The sequence below is a fragment of the Gopherus flavomarginatus genome, chromosome 14 (genome assembly GCF_025201925.1).
Source record: "Gopherus flavomarginatus isolate rGopFla2 chromosome 14, rGopFla2.mat.asm, whole genome shotgun sequence".
Lineage (NCBI taxonomy): Eukaryota > Metazoa > Chordata > Testudines > Testudinidae > Gopherus > Gopherus flavomarginatus.
In genome coordinates, this window is record NC_066630.1 from 25,171,711 (window position 1) to 25,187,193 (window position 15,483).

At 40.1% G+C, this 15,483-nt stretch overlaps 1 protein-coding gene across 1 annotated transcript in view; it reads left to right on the forward strand.

Moving 5' to 3' along the window:
* The window catches only part of LOC127034347 (borealin-2-like), a 189,665-nt gene that overhangs the window by 38,454 nt on the left and 135,728 nt on the right, over nucleotides 1-15,483 (forward strand). Inside the window, exon 12 of the transcript XR_007769357.1 lies at nucleotides 6,855-6,926. The gene's annotated coding sequence lies outside the window, so the exon portion shown is untranslated. The remainder of the gene's footprint in view (nucleotides 1-6,854; nucleotides 6,927-15,483) is intronic.

The window sequence follows — 15,483 nt, forward strand, 5'->3', positions numbered from 1 at the left end:
CGCCATGGGGCCTTCTCCAGGCGAAGCAGACTGCCTGCCCCAGCCTTCAGGCAGCCCTAGGCTGAGAGCAAAACCTGGAGAGGACTGTGCTCTTACTCACCACACCTGTAAGAAACTGCCATGCTACGCCCAGAGTTACACTCAGCAGCGTCCATTACAAACGGGCGGTTTGAGTTATAAATGCGTTTCTCAGGCTTTTCCTTTTCAGTGTGAAATGTTCCGTGGTTGCTTCCTTCCACATTTCACAAGCGTTATTGGAGTTTCCCCTGAGATTTGTTTAGATTTACCTCTACCCCACATAGGCTGGCTGTTATCTCCCAGTAAATAAACAGGAAAAACGCTCAGTCATGGAACAGAGGTTCTAGAAAACTTGAGGCAATGTTAAAAATGAATCCAATATCACTTCTGCATTTTTTTTATCTTCCATATTATTTAGGTTGTGTTCCCACATTTTGTGTCTTTGTCATGCATTTAAAAGGAAGGGGTCACATGTTAGGGTTGTAAGTTGAAAGCTATAGTTCCTGTGATAGGTGTGAATAAGTGGTAAACAAGGCTTTCTATTTTAGGGAAGTTTCTGGGTTATCTTATTCTGGCACATAAAGCATAATTTAGAATAGGGTTTAACCATGAGATTTGAAAACTATCTGAGGTTTGCCAGGGTAAAGAGAGTTTGGATAGGATGTTGCTACACATGCATTTTACAAAGATGAATCAGTCCGTGCTGCAAAGTTTGAGTCTAGATGTAGTCCAAATTCTTCAAAATACAAGCAGTTCATATGCATCACTAGATACATATTATAGGTGATTATACTGGATTATTATTTATTCCAGTATATTTCATTTTTTGGCTCTAGGCTTGTACTTACTGCTTCAGAAACATCTTCCTAATATTTTAGTAGTGATAATAAAATTATTTTGGCATCTTGTGCAAACATTAGCTGTTATGATGGTGTTGCACTGGCCCACAGGAGCACAGAGTAAGCTCCCATGAAGCTTCAGCCAGAGAAGTGTACCCTACCCCAAAAAAGGAAGGGAAGGAATCCTGACTGCATTTAATGAGTGACTTCTCCCTTTAAATCTTGCATGAAGACCAGCTGCTCAACCATCTACCCAGGTGAATCTCTTCAGATGTATTTGCCTCATTAGAGTGCCCTGGAATGCAGTGTAGGGGCTAGTAGCTCCAGGAAAGGAAGGCACTTGAGGCCGCTGTCTGCCTGCATATGTGCAGAGTATAGCCTTGTAAAGAGGGATGAAGAATTATCTAGTAGACCTCCTCTTGCTCAAGTTTTGGGGGGATGGAGTTGGTTCAAATGTTGAGTTCCCCCAGTGTGCGAAGCCTGAAGTGAAGATGTTCCTATTGGTACCTCCCCTACTCCTAGGAAGGAAATGTGAAAAGGCTGAGCCTCCAGAAGGGTATACAGGAGGTGGAGAGCTGAAAAGCAGGATGTTCTGTGCAACATGGCCTTGAAGAGAAGACCATAGAGGTACTTTGACTTGATTTCTTGTGCTGGTGTGTGGCTCCTGTGAGGGAAGTGGATTTGAATTGATGCAACTGTCTGTCCTGTTCCACCTCCACACAATGACCTGATAGGGATGTGGTGGAAGAAGCTTCATGCTGCCTCCCCCTAACTTAGAAGGAGGGGGAGGGAATTTCTGGCTCTTCGGTAATGGATCCTGCTTGTAGGCCTAAATGCTGTCATAAATTGTTTAATATGGTGCTTTTTACATGAGCCAGCACCTTTGCAAGTGGGGTAAATGGTAGCTGGGGGGGACAGGACAGCAAGTACAGAGAGGCATGTCTCTGCACATTTGAAAGAGATATGCCTCTCCCTAGAGATATTTCCCCTTCCCCACCTGATGCCAGCCCACCACACTGTAGACTATTTGAGGCATGTGTTGCCTTTCCTGGGAGGCCCTTGTTGTCTCCCTCCTGTGCATAAGTAAATGTCAAACTATCACATAATCCAACAGCAAATTCATCTCTCAAAGTTATTTTCTTACTCTATGTAAGTGTTTTGAGCCTACTTTGAAATGGAGTAAAGAATAACAGGCGAGATGAGTACAGTTTTACCAAACTGAAATAAAATAAGCAAAGGCCGAATATTAAGGAATAGCAAAGAAGGATTTCCTTCTGCTGGTATCATTGCCAGCATATGTGCATCAAGTATCTAAGTGAAATATAAGACGTGCTAAATGAAAATATACTCCAGGTATTGTTACCTTTGTTTTGGTTCTGTCTACCCATTCTTTCTGTCATCCCTTCCATCTTCTCCTTCACCCCCCCCCCAACAAATTGATAGTAAACAAATATAATAATGCACTGAAAGAGAAATGCATTAAAAACATAGTAGCTGCTACATCAAGTAGCTGCTACATCAAATAGCTGAGGAATTTTCTTAGTATAGAAATGATACAGTCTTTACCACTACCAAATAGGTTGTGTACAACAGGACTCAGTTAAAGTGAATGGTAGAATTCATATCTCTTCAAGCTGTTGTTTCAGGCTGTCTGCAGACTTAGGTAGAAACATTTTTTTTAATTAAAGCTGAGTTTCCAATTTCATCATGTGACTCCAGAAGCTGCTTATGACTTAATCTGACCCTGGTCTGTACCCAGATGATCCTGTCCAGATTTTACACTGAGCCCATTACAAGCTAGGACAGAACTTTGTGAGTTTAGAGCAGAGGTCAGCAACCTTTCAGACCTGTGGCGAGTCTTCATTTTTTCACTCTAATTTAAGGTTTCGTGTGCCAGTAATACATTTTATTGTTTTTAGAAGGTCTCTTTCTATAAGTCTATAATATATAACTAAACTATTGGTGTATGTAAAGTAAATAAGGTTTTTAAAATGTTTAAGAAGCTTCATTTAAAATTATATTAAAATGCAGAGCCCCCCTGGACCGGTGGCCGCCAGGACCGGGCAGTGTGAGTGCCACTGAAAATCAGCTTGCGTGCTGCCTTTGGTACGTGTGCCAAAGTTTGCCTACCCCTGGTTTAGAGAGTATGATGTGAAGGCTCGAGCGCTGTAGACTTGATGATCAATAAGAATTAACATCTGCAATTATATATTGCACTGCTCAGTCTCGGTGCCATGGTTTAAGAAGCTCGCTGTAGCCAGGGTTCACAACAGATAGCACTTTTGCAGGAGGCACCCAGTATTGTATCTTGAAAGATCCCTAAGTGGCAGCATGATAAGGGCCTAACAAATAAAGGTGAAAGACAATTTTTTAAAATATTTAAAGTTTCAAGTATAGATCTTGTTCCTTCAAATACTTGTGTGTGCTGATCTTTTAAGCATGTGAGTAATTACACACTTAACTTTAAGCAACTGATTTCAAGCGTTTGCAAGTGGGGACTATAATCCCCAATTTCAGTCAAAGAAAATGTAGCTAGAATTCTCATGGGAAGTAACAGTACAGGCAAGATTATAGAAGAGGTGAGTCTATTTGCATTCTTTGTAAACACCAAGCTCCCATTTGACTTGAGAGCATTTAGTTTGAAAAGACTTGAGGTTTCATACCTTCTAAAAAAAAATGTCAAGTGATTTAGCAAAAAATCTACTAGGACTAAGAATAGTTTTATGAATTTTTAAGAAATGTTTGTATGAGAGCAAGATTTATTTCCTTTTTAAGCATTCCACTTTGGTACTGGAAACCCAGACATGACAGTATTGTGTTAGAGAATCAGAAAGTGAAACTGATCAGTCTTGTTTCACTGGCAAAAAAATGCAAAGTTCATAAAATAGACTGCAAAAATTGTCAAAATATTTAAAAAATCTTTTAATGTTAAGAGTCTACAATGCTACTACTAACACATAATAGTGCTCCTTCCTTCCTTTCTCTCCCTCAAAAATGAGAGCTGATGCAGTACCCTAAGGCCCAGATTGGCCTTTGCCCTGCCTCTAGTGTAAACATTATACCAGTGCAAAGTGGCTGTAAAATACTGCCAAATTAGAATGTTAGCATTTTACGGCCACTTCGTAATTACTTTGCATTGGTGTAAATAATGGCACAAGGTGCATTTGGTTCTAAATCTTATACCTATCAATAAACCGCGCAATGGAAGAAATAAGTTTCTCTTCATTCCTGCAATGATATTACAAATACTAAGGCCATGTCTACTCTGTGGGTGCTGTAACTATAGCACCATAGTATAAATGCTTCCTACAATAACGAATGAGGTTTTTCCATCTCTGTAAGAATTCACCTTCCCAAGTGGTGGTAGCTAAGTCAATGGAAGTATTTTCCCATCAACCTAGCCACAGCTACACCAGCTATTGGTCGACATAGTTACAGTGCTCAGAGTATGAATTTTTCACACCCCTGAGTGCCATAGCAATGCAGTGCTAATTTATAAGTGTAGATCAGGTCTAATTTTGAGAGGCAGATGTCCACGAACCAAAATAACTGATAGATTAATGGGCAAAAGAAACTGAATACATAGATAAAAGACAAGTTACTTTTTGAATTCTTTATAATATTCAGGAAGCAATTAACAGGATAGCAAAACCCAAAGAATTGTTCAAAAGTCTATCAGAATAATAATTCTAACTCCTTTTAAGCATCACAACACACCTAAAGGTAATTATGTATTTTATTCATTAGAAAAAGAAGATAAGGGAACATCAGCAAATAGTGAAAAGTAAGGAGATTCTGGCTGTATTTCTTGGATGGGCTAAAGAGGGAAAGAGAGTCCAGGGGCTTCCTCCTTCTCACTCAGGACTTGTCTTTAGTGGGCATAAAGCTGGGGTATAAAGGTACAGTGCAGGAGCTTGCTGTGCATTAAGTTGTCATGTGGACCCTGCTACTGTGCACTAAAAGTTCTGTAGTATACTCTGAGGTAAAGAAAAAAGCAGCATGTTAGGTGCACTACACAATGTTTAGTACACTATAGCAGAGTCCACATGATCAGCTAGTGTGTGACAAGCTAATGTGCTGGAGATTTTATGTCCCTGTTTCCCATGCATATAGGCCTGGTCTACACCTAAATATTAGATCAATCTAGTTGAGTCATTTATGACTGTGAAAAATGTCACGCCCTGTGTGACTTGGTTAGGTTCACTAAACCCCCACTGTAGACCCAGATAGGCTGAAAAACTCCTTCTGTCAATGCAGGAAGTGTCTATGCTATAGTGCCACAGCTGCAGGGCTGTGACTAGGCTGCTGTAGTATAGATCTAGTCTAGGGTCTCCATGGAGACATGCCCTCAGCTATGAGAGAGGTTTTGTAGAGTTCCACCTTGGGAAGAGGAATGATCTAGGGCTGTGAGGGCCTGTGAAGCTTGGCCATATTTTCTCTGCAAAGGCACACCAAAGTCTTTCAAGTTACTGTAGGTGGAGTTTACTTTTAACTTGTTCAGCCTCCTCAGATGTGGGGGCGGTGGATGAGGTGGGAACTGTGGGATCAGCAGTGGCCAGGAGAGCACATTACATGAGCTGTACGTTCAAGAGATGGCAACATGGAGAGAAGGGGGGGTGAGGGGGAAATCTTTGGTTTTCTCTCACGTGCCAGAAGACTTAGGATGATACTCAATTCTCATAGTATTTCCAGGCCCATATATGGGTTATTCTCATGGGGGGGAAGAAGGTAGAAGGTCTACAGTGAACATTCAGTATCTTGTATTGAGAGCTTGCTGAACAGAGCAAAAAAGTATTTGCAGATATTCTTGCAAATAGCCTCCCTCTTTTCCCTGTTATTTTGTCCTTTTCATTCCTGTTTGTTTGTTTGTTCTCTCCACCTGTTGTCTCTCCTCATGTACTAAGTGTCAGTTTCAGAGCTGTAACCCCACTTGGCGGAGCCCTGCATTTCTCTCCCTCCTGACCAGGGTTTTAAGGTTGTGCATCTCCCTGCATGAGCTTGTGCCAATGCCTTTTTCTCCCAGGGCTATCAACGGTGTATTGCTGGCAGTTACAAGTTAACACACAGCCCTTTCTAAGCCAGCACATTTATTCTTAAGGTAAAAACATTACAGAGAAAACTTAAACAATAAAACCTATCCATCATATGTGGCCCAAGTAGGCCAAAGTCTTTCCAACCTTTTCACAAATCCATTGGCTGGATTAGAAAAAAGGACCCAAGTCAGTTTCAATGCAGCCTTTTTAAGATAAAAGCTCGTTCTTTGCTTTCCTAGTCTCTGGAAACCCAGTTTAAACAAGTCTATGCAAATTTCCGCACGGGGATGGGGTATCTTATCACGCTAAAATTTTATGCTTTTGAAGGCAGCAGCTTTAAAAAACATATTATTACATGTTTGTACAGTGCCTAGCACAAAAGGGTCCTGATCCCTGGTTGAAGTTCTTGCCACATAATACAAATAATTACAGAAAACAAGGTGGTGTGAATATTATTTTGAATAAATATTCAGTGAATGCTTGTCCTGGAAAGGCTCTCCTGCCCATTTTGTGAAAGCTCTTTCTATTATTCACAGATTAGATTCCTCAAACAATTATGAATACTTGTGCGTACCTTGCACTTAGAAAGGGAACTCTGATTTTTAAGGACTAGATAATCTCAAGTAGAGGAAAAATAACAGTATGACTTATTGTGAGGCTCTCATGCCTATGGACCAAGATTTCCTTCACATAGCTTGCATTACCAGTGGGGATTATACTAGAAAACAAGTCTTAAATAAGGTTATAGTGGGAAATAAGTAACATTTTAGTTTATTAAGATTTACAGTATGAAACAGTTGAAAATGCTAATAATAGATCTGACACAGGGCTCGAAATTATCCATGCTACTGGTGTGAAGCAGTATTGCCAAATTTTGTAATTTTTTGTAATTATCACCTTTAGCAGTTTAAGTTGGTTGTTCTATTCAGTTTTCTGTATAAACTTTATTCTCTTCTCTTTTCAGAGTTTGCAGCAACAGTGTTTCTTTTGTTAAGGAAATCCTCTAGCATTCCCACACTACATAAACATTTGAACTGTAAGTACCCAGTCTTTTAATATTTTTCAAAATTTTGTGATTACACTTGTCTGCACCCTTGGAACACCTTATTTTAACCTAATGTCCCACAGATGCTGTTACAATTCTTTCCTTTTAATTCTAATTAGGGGTACCACTGTTTGCATTCCTAGAAGAATAATTTCAGATTGTGATAAGGTGCTCAGTATTGAAGTGTGTGTGTGTGTGTAAAAGTAGAAATTCAGTGCACGTATACACCTCCTCATTTTCATGTGTGCAAATGTCAGAGATTGCACAAACATTAGAATTTGTATGCTCAGAAGTCAGGGATACATACAAATGCGGTTTGTTTTTTTGTTTGTTAGTTTTTCTTTTTAATGTACACTTTTTTGAAAATCTGTCTCATTAGATACTGTATTCTGCAGACCATACAAACTGGTTAAACTATGAAGGGAAATATTCCTATTGTTTATTTCTTCTGAGGTTTATTTAGTCTATTATTTAATCTAGCTGAATGTGTATTCTGAACAAACAATTTCCTGTGTTCCAGAGAAGCATAGAAAGGATATTTTCCAGTGATACAAGGGAGTATCAGCAATAATAAATTTTCAAATGTATCTAGCCCAGGGGTTCTCAAACTTCATTGCACCCTGACCACTTTTGGCAACAAAAATTACTACATGACCCCAAGAGGGGGGACAGAAGCCTGAGCCGACTCGAACTTTGTTGTCCTGGGGGTGCCAAAGCTGAAGACCAAGGGCTTCAGCCCCAGGCAGGGGCCTATAACCTGAGTCCCGCTGCCCAGGGCTAAAGTCCGGAGTCTTGGGCTTCTGCCCTGCTTGGTGGGACTTGGGCTTGTTTGGCCCTCAACCCTAGCAAGTCTAAGCCAGCCCTGGCTACCCCATTAAAATGGGGTTGCGACCCACTTTGGGATCCCGACCCACATCTTAAGAACCACTGATCTAGCCCCATTCTTCGCAAATTATTTCATAACTATATAATGCTCTGTAAACTGTACATACATTAAGGTGTGCAGTGTTGTAGCTGTGTTGATCCCAGTATATTAGAGAAACAAGGTGGGTGAGGTAATAGCTTTTATTAGATCAAAAATTGTTTGAAAGAGAGACACTTTCAAGCTTACACACAGCTCTTTTTCAGGTCTGGGAAAGGTACTCATAGGCCTGGTCTAACCTAAAAAGTTAGGTTGTCCCAGCTGTATTGCTCATGAATGTGAAAAATTCATACCCCTGAGCAATTTAGTTAAGCTGCCCTAACCCCTGTGTAGACAGTGCTATGTTGCCAGAAGAATTTTTCCATTGATCTTGCTACTCTTGTACTTAGTTGTGACACTTTGGGCTTGTCTAATCTTGAAACTCTACAGTGGCACAGCTGCAACACTTAGTCAGTGTAGCTAATCCACCCCTTGGAAAGGTGGATTAGCTATACTGACTAAGTGCTGCAGCTGTGCCACTGTAGAGTTTCAAGATTAGACAAGCCCAAAGTGTCACAACTAAGTACAAGGGTAGAACAGATAAAGGGATAGTACATGCTGCAAGAAACTATTCAAGGTGAAGTTGGCAGTTAACTCCTTTACAGTTGTAGGATAAAAGAGGGTTCATATGTTACAGATTGTTGTAATGAGTCATAAATCCAGTATCTTTATTCAATCCATGATTTTTTTGGTATCTAGCAGAGTTATGAATTTAAGTTCCTAGGTTCATCTTTTGAAAATGTTGTGCAGGCTGGAAACCTGCATGGTCCTACACATGTCTATAACAACATATGTTGTACCTTATCCAGTGCACTAAATGTCTCAGCAACCTCTATGTAGGTAAAAAAAAAAAAGAGACAATTACTACAGTCTCAGATGAATTCACCCAGAAAGATGATAAAAGACAAATACACCATATCGCCCCGTGTGAGTACTTTTTACAAAATGATCACTCCATGTTTGACCTCTGTCCTCATCCTCAAAGATAGAAAGCATGGAACATCTTGTTCCTAACATGATAGTGCTGCCATTTGCTCCAGAAGCCATCCTCACCTTTTGTGCAGTGTGGCTCTGAAAGAACCCATGCAACAAGTAGACGCCAATGCCGCAGGGAAGATTTGGTAAGCGCCGATGCATGCAGTTGGGACAGTGATGAGTGTAGCAACTAAACACAACACATGCACATTCTGAGGGGAAGTAAAAATGTTTCAACTATCTGTGAATTACTGTGACTATTTCTGTGAGTAAATATAGCTTGAAGGGGTGTTGTGTTAGACAATCAGTAGTTCATAGTTTTATGTGGGGGTTACAGAAGAGTTCACAGTTATATTTTATTCATACAGCATGGTCAAATGACATTCTACAACCCTGTTTTTCCAAGAGTCATTACTGTTATATAAGTAATAGTAAGATGATAATTACAGTTGAACTATGCGTGCTTTAGACTTATTCTCCAGCCAAGCAGATACATCAAAAATATATGTTTTATAATTGGGGGGCAGGGCGTGTTTCTATGAATTATAGTCCTTTTTGTGATTTTTTTTTAATGATTTTTTTTGATTGTATGCCTAATAATGTTTAAACATTACGTGATATCGAAAAACTGCACCACTTACAGCATCTCCATCCACCCTCGTGCTGTATCTAATGCAGTAGCAATGAAATTTTCTAGTTAACTAAAAACTAAGTTACCCCTTAGTGCCCCAATGGGTTCAGGCTGGTAGACTAAAACAATAAGCAGGGAACTGGGTAGATGCCCCTTGGTGATAATGGAGTATTGTGATTAAACACATCAGAGGTGCTCTTTAAAATATTTCTTTTGTACTAGGTCTACAAGGCTTCCTAGGCTCAGTTTGCATTGCTTTTATCCAATCAGAAAGGAATTTCTCATTGCTGGAGGGAAGAGGGGAAAGCGTTCCAGTTTCCTGTAAAATTCCCGGCAAATACAATATTTCATGATTTTGAGAAACCCTGACTTCTCACTTTCACCTGCACAATTCTGCCGCTAGAACAATTCTCATAATTTTACTGATAGGGTATGAGAAATTAGTAACCAGTTTATTAGAAGTTGAAGGACGTCAGTTAGCAACTATGAAGCATTCAAATCTTTTGTCATGAAAGCTCTCTGAGGAGTACTGTCTGTCAAAACCACTAGAGACTTAGGCATCGTCTAGCAATAATTTATCTAGGGCCAAAACAGTTTACTTAAAATTATTTAATTCAGTGAGTGAATTCTGTCAGTTCCAGACTATTGTCAGAAAATATTACTTTACTGGTTTACAAAAATGAGCAGAGAGCCTTTTTGCTGTCTTCCTTCAGTCACAAAGCAACAATTTTGACTTCTAGAGTTTAATTTTCTGGTAAGATGATCCAATAAAAGTCCTGTGTTGGATACAGAGCTCCATGTACTGATACCTTAATATAGTGTATAGTCATGCTGTAAGATGGTTCCACTCTGGAAAACTCTAAGCCAGGGGCAGCATTTCTCTAACCAGTTAAGAAGTGGTGTTTCATAGCTGTACCCTAAAGGGCAAGTTGAGGCTCATATATGAATTCTTTATGAGCGTATTAAACCACGCCCCATTAGTATTATTTGTTTTAGCTCTAAAGGTTACACTGTGACTTGGACTTCAGCAGGAGCAAGAATATATCCCATGACAATTCTGGTACTAATCTCAACAGGAGCAGGAGCTGGCACTTTAACATGTCTCTCCTGGGTTTGCAGAATTTCTGAAATACTTTTTAATAACTAATATTAGAATGAGAATAAATTTTATCTGCAGTTTATTTTCTAGTATGGGCCATGTATCTAAAGCATTAGATTTACCCCCTTGCTCTTAACTGCCACCAAACCTCATAGCCTTTGTGAGCAATACATAACTTATTTTAAAAATCTTTACTATTAACCCTCCAAGTAAAACAAAATAAGTCTGCAGATATTCTTTATCATTTTAAAAAATGGACTACTAGTTCACACATCTCTTCCCTTTGTGTTTTCTGAGAAAACATTACAAATAACGGTGTTAACTCGTGTATATATCCTCACACGTTTCCTTGACTAATGAAAGTCATTTTTGACCTATAGTGTATAAAAAAGCCAACACATAAAGTCTGTTTTCTACCTTAATGACCTTCTCTGCAGTTCCAGAGGGAAAAAGGCCTGCAGCAGACATAAAATAAAATCCTTTTTCCCATCAGCACAAAACACTATCAACTTTAATAAGGTCAGGCAGCTCTCTTTTCAGATAGTAGCACAGCTTGGTTTTCAGCTCCACAGTTGGTTGCATTCTTCATTTCAATGGATGGCAAAGGATGACTGAGAGGATGCAATGAGATGGTTCTTTCAGAAGGTCAGGGATTCAGAAGATGATTTGCTCTCTATCTACAGAAGGCTGGTTTCATTCACAGACATGAATGCTACCAGCTACGAATTTAGAAGACTCCTTTTCTAAGGTTGTTATGGTCTGTGGTCTGTGACATTTCTAGATGGCAGGTGGTTCTCCAGAGAATTTTCCCCAATCACTGCCTTTTGCTGGACGCTGGAATTGTTAATTTAAAACACTAAAAATTATGCTCCTTTTCATTACAGTATTGTAGTGGCTGCAGCCTGTGCCACACCACAAGGTATGTAGGAATAGCAGATGAGCCCCAAAAGAAGAGGAGGGCAAAGGTTTCCTCCTCTTGCTAGCAAGCATCAAAGAAGATTTCTGCCTCATAGTCAGCCTGCAGCCAGGCACATTAATAGGGTCTCAAGCTAGTCTGGGATTGTTTCAGATAAGTCTCCCTTGGACATGCAAAGAAGCTTCCTTTTCCCCTGGCTTCACAAGGCTGAAAGCTGCCCACGGCCATTTTGGAAGCCAGTGTTCCTAATTACAGACCTTGCCTCTGACATTTGCCTCCCAGGTCAAGGGATAATCATTCAGACCAGAGAACCTTCAGACATGACCACTCCCACCAACCTCCTGGCCCTGCTTGCACCCTCTAAACTTGGTAGACCATGTTCAGCAGAGCTACTACCTGCTTTTGGTTAGAACATCCTCTGGATTCCCCTGTTTAGGTTCTCAAGCCAACAGAAAAGAGTGTTGTGGGGCAGGCATCCTAAGGAAAAGCTGTAATTCATCCCCTGGGATATCCACAGACAACCCCCTAAGCTCCCAGCCATTAGTTCCATCAGGACAAGAAAAGAGATCCCAAAAGACAAGGTAAAATAAGGGCCAAAATATTATCCCTCCTAAACAGTGGGCGGTGTATCCCTCGCTTTTCTGAGTCTGAGCCAGAGGACTCAGCTTGAGGAAAAGCTGCCCACTGTCACTCTAATTAGAAAATGCTCCACAAAGGGGGTGAGGATGGTCTTTTTTTCCTTGGATTTCTTCAACGGGTGATGTGACCCTGTTTAAAGTGATTGATTAATGTAAGCCATATCTGTGAGATAGTGATTTGGAAGACTTCCTCATACTGACTTCATTAAAACTATTTGAATTCTGTTGCCTCATGGTGATGGGCTCTTATCTTTCCTTTGCTATCATGTTTCTCTTTTCTCCCTATCTTTCCTCTTCTCTTGTCACTAAAGGGGTGACATTTTGTCTGTCTGTAGTCTTGAAACTGACTTGGGGGGTGGAAATTGAATCAGAAAATATTGTGTACTCTTGCTCTTTGATTTTTCATTTAAATAGTCGTTGTCAACCTTCCGTTGATCTTGCCACCAGATGGAGCTTTTGTTTGCTAAATAATTTTACATGTGCGCATATATATATATATATATATATATATATATATATATACACACACACTCTTTCATGTCAAAAAAGAAGGAAAGCTCAGCAATTATCCATCTGTTGAAATTCAGCATTCTGGTATTTTTGTCGTAGCTGATAAATTGTCTCTGCAGCAATTTTAAACCCCCTCCCATCCCACATACACCTAAGAACAAAATCTCTGCTACATCAAATTAACTCTGGAGTAGTTCCACTGAAATTGGTGTGATTTTCTCTTCATTTATTAAAGTGAGATCAAAATCTGGCCCATGCTAGCTGGCCAAGTAGCTCTGGCAGTACACGACATTGTACTGTGCAGAAAATCTGTGTTTGGATGCAATCCATCACTCTCACTTTTGAGCTGGCATGGAAAATAGTAGCAAGAAGAATAAGATCAGAACTTCAAAGAAATCTAAAGAATACAAGCTAGAGCCCTATGGGTGAGATGTGGAAGGAGAAAATTTCCTTGATGAACATCAAAAGATTGGAATTGTGGATCTGAGATCAACTGACTGATCTTTGGGCATATATTTTGCAATAAAACATAAATTTAGAAATGTACAAGTGCAGTAGCATACAGTACACGGTTGCCCACGCTTTGGGTATCATTAGCTGGGCAAGCTATTGCTGCTGATTTTTAGTTTTTTGTTTTTGTTTTGTTTAGTGTAAAATGAAAGCAGGAATGATGTTTCATAGCTCGTGAGTGTAGCCAGGGCATGTAACATCCCATCCCCAGATACCTTAGTTAGACCCTAATGTTATACACCCAAATTTGATTCCCCTTCAATTCCAATTCAGTCACTTAGGGAGCGGGAGGAAGACTTCAGTCACTGACACAGGAGTGGAGAAGACTAACATCTAGGGGACAAGGAAGGCCTCTTAGAGGAGGGCTTTAGGCCTTTTTCTACGTAAAGGACCATATTGGGTTCTGCTATACACAAACCCACCATGCCTATACACAAACCCACCATGCCTATACACAAACCCACATAGTAAACCAGTCCTTTAATTCATCTGATCCCACCATCAGTTGCAGAATTGGGTATCCTAAATTCCCTTCCTGTTTAGGAAGCTGCTCTTGTGCTCTGTTATTGGTCCCTGGAGAGAGGAGGTTGTCAGAATTTGAGAAGACTCCCAAAGTAAGGCTGGAAGAGCCGTAGCTTAGGCAGTTAGTAGACAGTCCAGGGAGTTGGGAAGTCCTGGATGGAGAGGAGAGGAGCCCTGGATATTTTATTTTGCGTAAGATTGGACCTTCCAAAAGAGTCCAACTTCTTGAGGGATTCTGTCACCGTATGTTCTCTTGACAGTGAACCTGTATCTTTCTGTGGACTTTATTCCAGTGTCAGTACATGCACTAAATACTTTATCTCCCTTAATAAAATGGTACATGTTGGATATCTGGAGGGAATTAAGCCAAGATATGGGGGATACATTAGTTGTTTGCATATTTCTAAAGCCAAGTTTACTCCAGGTAACTCCATTTAAATCATTATAGTTGTGACCACTTAGGTCAGTGGTGAATTTGCCCTCTAGAATTTGCATTTTGGAGTGTCCTTACAGGATGACAAATTTTGTGAGCCAATTCTGGTTCGCACATAAACAGGTTAGCATGGTCACACTATGTGCATAATAATTGCAAGGGATTCACGTGTTGTGTTCAGTCAGTTAAGGAGACAGTTATCTTAGTTGAGCCAACAACCTGAAAAAGCTCTCGGCATTTTATAATTCTCTCTGGGACTGCTACAAGATGAGGGTCCTCAAGGACGAGTCTTTCATCTTCAGGCAGGTTTTAGCTGACAAACTACTAAAGTGAATTTTGTGATAAAACTTTTTAGTGTTTGATGGCCCTTTTTAATATCCCGAACCACACAACTTTGTCAGATGTTTTAAACTCTATGCAGGAAAAGTCTGCAAGTGGTGTAGCAGACAGGTTACAGATCACAGCTTAGCTGTGCTTACAGAACTGTGAGGAAGAACCCTGTTTAGCCTGTAGATGATTACTTTTTATGTGTATTGCTATTAATTTATTACCTTATTAAACTTTAATAGAGATTGGCTGCTAACGCAACAGGAAAAACAGAATGCCAATGGCCTCTAATTCATTCAGTTCTATTAGTTAAAACCAAAAACAATCACGTTTAATCAACAAGCTGATTTTGCTCAGTCAATGCAATTACAGTACATGGATTTGGCACATAGTCAATTAACAGAGCAGCTGGCCTACAATGACTGTATTGATAATCTCTCAAATAAGATGCCCTGGCAGAGGTAAAGCCTCATAACAATAAATATGCTGCTTCCAGATGGTGAAATGAGTAATGAGCCCAGATGCCCTCCAGCACTGCTGAAGCCTGCAAATGCTCTACCTTCAGCCCTGAGTTTCTTTGTCAACTGTGGAAACCTATGGACAGTATTAGCTAAATGCTCCTGAAAGGAAGCATCTAAACTATTAATGTGTGACACAGAAGGGTTATAGACAGCCACTGCCATAACCCTCAGGGGAGTTCCATTGCTAGTGTCAAGCTGACAGAGAGGGCAAAGCGCCTAGCTGTGATGCAGCATCAAAGTGAGCAAAATCAAATAATTTCATCCCTTGCTGGCAGAGTCTGTGACCAAAAGAAGTGTGATGTGACTAGGGGAGATGAGTGGAAGGAGGAGCTGTCGGTGATGAAATGTTTTAATATTGCTTTGGCAAGGAAATGTGTAAGTTCAGAGAAACCAGGTTAAAATAAAAATGATTTCATACAAATCAAAGAGGATATTTTTCTGGTAAATATTTGCTCGCTTTCTATGTTCATTATAAGTGAAGGGTTAGTAGTACTAGCCTGGCAAA